Source organism: Physeter macrocephalus, chromosome 14 (assembly GCF_002837175.3).
Source record: "Physeter macrocephalus isolate SW-GA chromosome 14, ASM283717v5, whole genome shotgun sequence".
NCBI lineage: Eukaryota > Metazoa > Chordata > Mammalia > Artiodactyla > Physeteridae > Physeter > Physeter macrocephalus.
The window spans coordinates 80,951,490-80,960,717 of NC_041227.1; the positions used below are offsets into that span (position 1 = coordinate 80,951,490).

A 9,228-nucleotide genomic window follows, 5' to 3' on the forward strand; every position below is an offset into this window, starting at 1 on the left:
GGGAGGGGGAGAGGTGGGGGGGCGGGGAGGGGGACAGGCAAGAGGCGGAACAGCCTGGAGGACGGGGCAGCAAGGGCTCTGACCACACAGCTGCCCGAGGGGTGTGTGTTTGCTTTAAAAATCACACCCATGCCTAAAACACCAAAGCCAGTCAGTCAGTCAGACTTCCGCTGACAGTGAATAAGGCCAGGTTTTTAAAATAGGGTATTCTTCACTGGAGTAACACTGGCTCATAACGTTATGTAAATTTCTACTTCTGCGGACCCAACAGCGAGCTCATGACCAAACCTTTACTTTCCATCTGTCACCCTGGGGTTGAGCCCCTAACTTGCCCCGCACTCCCCCGTCCCTCCCCTCTAGTAGCCACCACCCTGACCTCTGTATCTTCGGTTTGCCTGCTTGTGTTTTAGATTCCACGTGAGTGAAATCACACTGACTTATTCCAGCACTACTACACCCTCCGGGCCCTTCCACGTTGTCACTAATCCGAAGTGGGGTGCACCGGGGTCTAGGAGACACACCCCCTGGCTCACAGAGAAGCCGGCGCTAAAAGCGGCAGGCCAGCCCTGCCCCTCTGAGCCACCAGGCCCTAAGTCCCGGGGAAGGGTCAGGGCTGGGGATTGGCCAATGCTGACCCCCGAGGGAGGCCAGCAGGTTGGGCAGGTCTGGGAAGGGAATGGAAGGGTCAGAGGCATCTGCCCCCACAGGGTGGACGCACCCCCCCCCCACGGCTCCCGCTGTCACTAGGACACAGTGGTGTCCTGGCCCCGGCTGCCCAACCCCCTCTGACCCTATGGGGTGCTGGCTGCTTTCCCGAGGCAAGGGCACACAAGCCCGCCAAACCCTGGTGTGGATCACGTGAGGAAGCCAGCACCTCTGACCCCCTGGGCTCTGCACACCTGCCCAAGCCCCAGGACAGTCCCCCTGTGGGACCTGCGTCCTTTTCCTAAACTCCCTCAGGCCTGGGGGCCCCCGCCGCTCCCGCTGGTACTGCTGGCGGGGGAAGAGCCCATGAAAACACCAAGGCCATCTGGAGGGAACACAGGAGTCAACCACCGCAGCCTGTGAGGGCCCTTCCGGGGACCAAGTTTCAGGGGAAGGAAAAGCCTCGCCCCCAGAAAGCCCTGCGGACCGTGGCCACCCCGGTACTCCCCGCAGGCCAGGCCCACTCCTGGGGAAGGCCTGGGGGCCGCAGGGTCAGTGCTGTTAACACGACCGCTCTCTGGAACACAGACCCCGTCTCCCCAACTTAGCACAACCACGGGGAGCCGACCGCTGGGGTCTCCTCGGAAGCACCACACCGCGCTGCTGCTCCAGACAAAACACAGGACCTCACACGAAGTGACGCGAATACTTAAATTTCAGCAACGTATCCCCCTCTCCAGTTAGAGCTCTTCAGGGTTGTTTCAAAGGGCACAAAACCAAGTCAACCTGCGTGGAAGACCTCTGGCAGGATGCCCACCCAAGCTGATCAGCCATGGCCGCCCTGGAGGGCCCCGAAGGACCCTGGAGGGCTGCGGAAGGCCATGGAGGACCATGGTGGAGCCTGGAGGAGCCTGGAGGGCCCTGGAGGTCCAGGCACGAATTGCATCCACGTATGAACGTCTGCATGCACCACATTAAGTAACGCAACACACGGGTGATTAAAGGTGCATTTAGCACGTAAGTCCTTACCGGCTTCTGGGCAACGTAGGCGCTGAGTACATCCAGGAAATATACAAAATAAACAACAAAACAAAAGGAAACGTGCTGACTTCTTACGGGAATAGCGACACAGAGAAAACACAGCTACATGAAGGAAGCATCCAGCCCCGTGACTCTGGGCAAGAGACACAGCAGAAACGGCACGGCCTTGATTTGGAAAGGTTTCCACAGGCTCAGTTCAGGCAGAGAACCCTCTGATTTGAAGGAGGACAGGCTCGGGTCCTTCAGGCCAGGAGACCTATCAGCCCTTGTCCACAAGCAGGGCGCCTGGACCCCTGGTGGGCCTCGTGCTCTGGCCACCGGCCCTGCCCTGACCCCGAGACAGGCGGTGTCGCCGGTCACACCCCAGCCAGAACCAGAAAGTGAAAACCCACAACCCTGCCCCCATAGGAGGACCCTGGGGAGCCCAGGGGGTCCTGCAACTTCAAGGCACTGGAAGCACCAGCAGAATGTGCAGGGGGACCCCCCTCCCTCCGTGATCCCTTGACCCCTTGAAGTGAGGCTGGCACCGACCACTGGCGCCACAGACTGGACTTCCGTCCCCGGTTCCTTCGTTGAGGACTGGCCAGGAATGCAGATAAACATGGGACACTCTGCAAGGACGGTCACCGTGGGACCGCTGCCACCACGGGAGGACCCCTTGCCTCGCACCTCGCCAGCCACTTCCGTGATGGGGACAGGCCTGCCCTGCCCCTGCCAGTGACACTACAGGGGTGGGGGGTTGGGGCCAAGACTCAGGGAGTAGCACCAGAGCCTCGGTCCCTGGCCTGCGGGCGCGGGGCCATCGGGAGACACTGACAGGGCATGTGTCCTGCAACACTCCATCGACCGGGCACAAGAGGCCCCCGTCCCCATTGCCTTGTGAGGGCGTCCCAGATCACAAACGGCCTCTCTTCCAGCCACCTTTTCCTTCCCTCCAGTCTCAAGGAGCAGAGTCTTCATCCGTGAACCGAGGCTGACCCGGGAGGGCACAGAGGGGCCCGTCTGCTAGATGGGTCGGTTCTCCTTCTCTGGGGTCCCCCTGCACCCCATGTGTCAGGCTTTCAGGTGAGGCTTTCTCAAGTTCTGTGTGCATTTGGAGACGGGCGGTCCTGGGGACCCCTCTGTCCCAGTGTGGTTCCCCCCTGGGCCTCTCAGGCCCCACTCTGGGCGGGGCGCCTAGACCACCACGACCTCCCCGACCTCCCGCGTGGGCTCCCACTGGCCTGGCTCGCACCCTCCAGTCAGCTCCCGCCCAGGGCTCTGAACTGGATTCGCCCGGAGGCCCCAACACACAGGAAGGGCTCGGGGGGCCAAGGAAGGCAGGGTGAGCTGGGGGGCCCCTGCTGCCTCGTGCTCACAGGTTACACCACACAGCTGCGGGGGACAGTGTAGCCCGGGCAGGGGTCTTCTGCCTGCAGACCCTCTGGTCCTCCACCAGCTCAGGAGGGGCAGACACACGTGGAGCCAGGCAGCTTGGAGCCCCGTGCTGCCGGGGCTCCGTGCAGGGGCCGTTCTCTTCGCCTCCAAGCTCAGGCCCAGAGCCAGGTCCTGCTCAGCTGGGGGGCGGGGTGGGGGGGAGGGAAGGGGACGACTGACGCCAGCAGAGCTGGGGGAGGCCCGGGGGCGTGGGCTCAGAGGGGCCAACACGGTGGGGAGAGGGCAGTGCCCGTCACTCACGTGTTCCTCAGAAGCCTCCTACTTCAAAGAGCATTAAACTCAGCGTCGGGGTCCAGCTTCCCTTCCATCACCCGCCAAGTGCCATTGGGCAGTGGTGGCCGTGGACGTGCTTGATGAAGAGCCTGGACTCGGCTGGAGCCAGCAGTGCAGGGACCACCCCCCAGGTGGAACTTCCAGGCCGGGGTCGGGGGGGCTGCTCCTTGCTGACCACTGACACACGGGGACAGGGTCATCGGTCAGCCTACTGACAGCGGAGGCCGGGGTGGGGCCCCTAACCCACCCACTCTGTCCAGGCAAAACCCATCAACCACAGAATTAGGGGACTAGAAAGGTGTGCGTTAAAAATCCTTGCCAATGAAACATGAGCCTGAACCAGGGATGAGCTATAAGGTGTGACCTGACCCCAGTGTGAGGGTTGGGTTTAGGGTCAAAGTGACCCTGAGGTGGCGGGGGCAGGGGCCCGGGCAGCACAAGCAGTCCAGTCACTCGGCTCAGCTGTCTGTCCACAGGCCAGACAGCGTCCCCAAGGGCACGGCGACTCTCCAGAGGTGGTCAGAGTGCAGGTCCCCGCCCGGCACCCCCTGCAGAGTGATCCTTAACCACAGGTCTCTGTCCAAACACCGCAGAGGCCAGGACCACTGGCTTCTCTCCCGGAAGTCCCATGGAGCCGGCTGGACCTTGAAGCGACGGGAGCTCAGGGGTGGAAGGGAGGGCACCTAAGAGGAAGCTGGTCCCAGACTTGGCGCCTCCCCAGGCCACACAGCCCCCTCTTCCTTCCGCTTCTGAAGCCAGGCATCCATGGGCAGGACGCCCAGTCCCCGCCTGCAGCTCCTCTGAGACACTGCTTCAGCTTAAAAACTAAACCTTAATCAGAAGCATTACTGCAATTATTAAAAGTCAAAAGGGAAACTCATGGTAGCCAATCAATTCCTTTTTCCTTTTCTGAAAATGATGAAAAACAAAAGAGGGAGTGTTTCCTACAATATTTTAATAAAACTTTGTGTTTTGAAATAACTAGACGCAACTTGAAGACAACACAGACACCATGAGCCTGCCCTCCACCCCACCCCCGGCCAGCTTCCCTGCAGAACAAGAGCAGAAACACACAGAAGATACTAAGACCTCAGTTACAAATTGTTAAATTCTTTACACGCTCATTCCCCCAACCTGTGAGTGATGCTGCGTTTCCTCTGCTAATTCAGAAATAGAAACAGTGATATGTAACCTCTTCATTGTATTTGCAGTACTCTGATTAAAACTAGAACAATTCCAGGGAGTTCCCTGGTGGCCTAGCAGTTAGGATTCTGGGCTTTCATTGCTGCAGCCCGGGTTCAATCCCCGGTCAGGGGACTGAGATCCCACAAGCCACACAGCTCGGCCAAAAAAAACCAACCCAATTCCAAACAACTTCAGAAAGCGTGCACACAATGCAGGAGGCTGCTCTGATCAACTCCGTGAGCGGCCGGGCTGGGGAAGCAGGGACACGGCGAGCGCTGCGGGCCATGGGTGGCGGGCCCGGCGCCCTGCAGAGCTGCCGCTGCCGGTGCCGGTGCTGAGGCAGACACGGGCTCTGGCCTCGAGGAGCGCACGGCCGGAGGTAAGTGAGCTCCTGGAGGACAGGGACAGCGGCTGCCCCGGGCTGAGCGGCCGTTCAGAGCAGGGCACAGCTCCTCCGTCCAGATGCTGCAGAGACCAGACGTTTTCAAATGCGTGAACCAGGATACACAAGCACAGGGGCCCACGCTGAAACAGATACCAGATGACAAAATACAGCCTCCGTGCTTCATTACCGCACCCAGGGCAGATCCACGTGAGGTGACACTGTGAGAGGGCCCCCCGGGCCCCCCCACCCCCCAGGGCCACTGTGATCTGCTGTCAACACGCACAGCACAAGGAAATGCTCAACTCCAGTGGGTCCCCAAATCAGTGAGAGGGAGCCCTCACAAGAACCCTGCCCAGCGCCGCCCCGCCTGCAGCCCTGGGCTCTACCGCCACACGGCACCTGGGAGGAAGGGCGTCCCTTGCCCGGCCCACGTCTCTCCCCTTCCCAGCCCATCACCCCCTGGTCCCCTTCCAAGTGGGCCTTGGATGACATGACGAAACCGCCAGACCCTCTCGGCCAGAAACACGCAGATCCCGCCGGAGCGCAGCTCCCGGGTTAGAGAGGAAGAGGTGAGGGTTTCGAGGGGTGGGGGGTCGCCACGGCCGCGGCCCAGGCGGGGGGCTGTGCCACCGAGGGACGGTGGCCCCTCGCAGACAGGCCAGGGCTCTGGGCGCGGTCTTCCACACCAACTGTTTCAAACCCCACGGCCTTGGTTGCCAGCAGCTCCTGCCCCGCACCTGGGCTGGAGACACTGCCCCTTGTCAGAGACCAGCTTCAGAACAAAAACTCTGAGCACGGCTGCACGCTCAGCGGGCCGGGGGCATCGGCGACCAGAAGACTTAACTTTCATTCTGCTTCTCTTGTAACCCAAGGATTAAAATGAACGTTTGTTACGTGCCAACGTGTACTTGAAAAGCCAGAAGACACACGAAACACAGATCAGGGTGCCGAAGCCAGGGAGTAGATGACCAGCCCTATAAAACTCTCTCAAGGTCCCCCCAGAGCTTCAGCCTGGATGATGGCAGGACTCTTGGCTCTCCCAAGGCCGCGCTGGGATCAACTTCTCATCTCCTCTGGACGGGGGTCCCGGCCAGCAAGGTCAGCCTCTCCGCAAGTCCCACACCTGCAAGATGTGGGGGGGGGGGCAGCAGGAGGCCTGGTTTAACTGCCCTGAGACAGGAACTTTGTTTACAGAGATCAGATTCATTTCTGGAAGCAGAGAGTTCTGAGATATTTACTCATTTTACCTTTTCACAGGCTGTCCACCCGTTCCTGCCCTTGGATGGACAACGGAGCAAAGCCAGGCTACGGCTTCGGGGGAGAGCTGGGACGGGGGAGCTCCCTCGGCTCCCTTCAGAGGCTGCGGTCTAGGGAGGAGCCGCGGGGAGAGCCCGTGGTCAAAGGAGAGCCAAAGCCAGCAGGTGCTCGGGCAGGTCCGCACGGGCACGCGAGGCCCAGGGCCTGGACGCGGGAACCCGGTGCACCCGGTGCACCCGGCACCTCCCCCACCAGGCGCCGTATCCGACAAGCCCGGGCCTGGGGCCTCGGGGGACGCAGGCCCGTGGGGGAGGGGTGAGGAGCACCCAGCTCAGGTGTAACGTGGGCACCCACAGGCTGGGGGCAGGGGCAGGCCCGGTCCCCGGCACAGCAGGCCCGCGTGCTCACGTGCTGCTGAGGTGCGGCACGGAGACCTCAGGGCCACTGAGTTCTTAGGTGAGACCCCAGACCCCACGGCAGAGGAAGCAGGAGAACAGAGAAGATGCAGCACATTACATCAGGGAGAGCTCCAGCCCACCAGGAACGAAGCGGGTAAGAGGGCCACACGAGCTACTCCTCCGCCGGCAGCATTTCCATTTCCAGAGCAGCTACCCTGCTTCCCCGATGAGCCCCGGGGCGGGGGTGGGCTGAGGGGGTCCAGCGATTCTTCTTACCAGGCATTTATGGGGGTGGCTTTCAGCAGGAACCTGGCTCCTACACACCCGGTCTTTAAGGCCACCTGAGGACAGGAAGAGGCTGCCACCCACCCCCACTGCCCACTGTAGACCTTCATTCACAGCCCCAAGGTCTCCCACCAGCAGGCCCAGGACAGTGGCCCAGGGCCAGGACCCCACACCCCCTGCCATCTGCAGAAGGCCCAGGCCTTCCTGGCCCCCAGATCCCAAGGGCCACCCGCTCTCACTGCTTCCCAGAATCTCGGCTAAGCTTTTGGGTTGATCTCGCCCGTATCCAGGGAGCAAACAGGCCCTGGCTGGCTGGCCTCTGCAGGAGCTCTGATGTCCACGCGCAGGACCAGCCCGTGGGACCCCCTTGGTTCTAGGCAGGAGGACGATTTACAACCCTCCCCATCGCTTTCGCTGCTGAGAGGCCAACACGGGCTTGGGGCCCAGCTGCGCTCTGCACGGTCAACAGCCTACTGTGGACTGTCCCGGTTTCGGAAGGCAAAGGTCACGCAGGGTCTGTTCCGTGTATTCAGAGAAGCTGCCCCCGCTCTGCAGGCCCCGGCCACGCCCACCTCCTCCCCGCGAAGCTGCTTTCCTGTCATCTTTGGAAACGCGTGACTGACCAGGAGTTCAGGCTGCATTTTGTGTTTGACCTGGAAATGCAGTTCCGGGAGATGGACAGCCAGCGTGGGCAGAGCTGAGTGGCACATCAAGCGTACGAACTGCGAATCTAGACATAACGTTTAACACGCACAGAGCATAACTTCCGACAACTTCTGAAACATTAGCGGACAGTCGTTCCTAATTTGACAGCACTGATCTTGCCATTTTAATGAAAATCAGATTCTGAACGTATGAAAAGCATACCACAAGACCACAAAGACCTCTCTCCCCGCCCCACACTCGAGGTGGGCCTGGGGCGCCAAGCTTCCCACAGCGTGCGACGCTGCTTCCCTCAAAGCAAAAACAATCCCATTTTTCAAGATCTTCAATTACGTTTTCACCCCGTGTCAACCCAGCAGACTCTGGACTGTCCTCTTCCCCAGCGGCTTCTGCGCCTTGCGTCCTTGGGAGAGAAAACTACACGACAGGGCACAGAGAGGATACACCCGTTTGGGGCCGCGTCCTAACCCACCTCCACCGCGGGCCTTACAGGGGCCCAGCTGCCCTCCAGCCCCGCAGGCACCAGGCTGCAGGCTCTTCAGGCAACAAAACAAAACAAAGCAAAGCATGTTAGTGGCTCCAAAAGAAGGAAACAGGAAAATCCAAAGGCTTCGTTAAACGTGCATGTAGTACCTCACGATGTCAGCTCCATCCGCTGTTAAGGGTAATTTCCAAAGTCATTTCATCACACTAGGAAACTACCGATGGGCTTCCTCGCCCCACACTTTGTAAGAATTCCTGAGTGTAACAATGAATTAAAAAACTAAACACTCACATTGCCAAGTAAAGAGTTACACATACCCAGGTAATTTCACAAGCAAAATGGTAGATGCCCTGGGGGGTTCCGCCCCCAAGCCCTGACACTCAATGCGCTCTGGGGCGGTGGACCTAGCAGGGCTAAAGCCTCCGGCTACAAAGGCCCCGAAGGCGGGTCGCCAACGGTGATGACAGCCCAGCCTGGGGGAGGAGGCAGCGACGTGGTCCAGACCACTCCCCGCTCCTACAGAAAGAAGGTGGGGCCGGCAGAGCCCAGGGGACTGGCGTGGGTCCCGGGACGGAAGAAGCAGCCCACGGTCGGCGGGCACCCGAGGCCTCGACCGGGGAGAGGGAGGCGCGTCGCGTCGCGTCGAGTCGCGTCTCAGAGCCCCGCGCAGCCTGTCCGCGGTTCAGGACCCCGGACCCGGAGGGCGGGGCGCTCCGGACCCTCTCCTCTGGAAGCGGGACTAAGCGGGCCGGGCCCCTCCTCCTCCTCCTCCTCCTCCCCGCCTCCCTCCCCCAGTTTCGGGTCTCCAGGGCGCCGCCGAGCCCCCGCCCCGCCCTGCAGGACGGACCCCCGCGCCCCCCAGCCCCCACGGCCCGCTCCCGGCCCGGCGCACTGACCTCCGCGTCCCAGGCCGCCAGGTGTGCCCAGGACCGCGGCACCTCCCGGCCGCCGCAGCCCCCGCGCACTGCGCATGTCAGGCCGGCTAGGCTCGGCTGGAACCAGATCCAGCCGGCTGGGCGGTGACGCAAGCGCGCGGCTGGGCGTGTGGGCGGGACTCCTGGCGGGGCGGGGTCAGGCGGTGGGCGGGGTCGGCCCTGCACGGGGGTTGGGGGGCGAGGACCACCCCTCCTCCCCAGGCCGAGTGGGCGGCGGCTGCAGCGAGGCCCCGGGCGGGG

General features: G+C 61.6%; 1 protein-coding gene and 1 long non-coding RNA gene across 2 annotated transcripts in view; both read right to left on the bottom strand.

The window, feature by feature from the left end:
* The window catches only part of CHLSN (cholesin), a 94,272-nt gene that overhangs the window by 8,145 nt on the left and 76,899 nt on the right, over positions 1 to 9,228 (bottom strand). The window lies entirely within an intron of this gene.
* On the bottom strand, positions 7,705 to 9,036 carry LOC129391333 (uncharacterized). The gene is made up of 3 exons (XR_003682826.2): positions 8,950 to 9,036; positions 8,203 to 8,307; positions 7,705 to 7,986 (listed from the first exon to the last, which is right to left on the bottom strand). It is a non-coding gene; the product is annotated as an uncharacterized lncRNA (long non-coding RNA).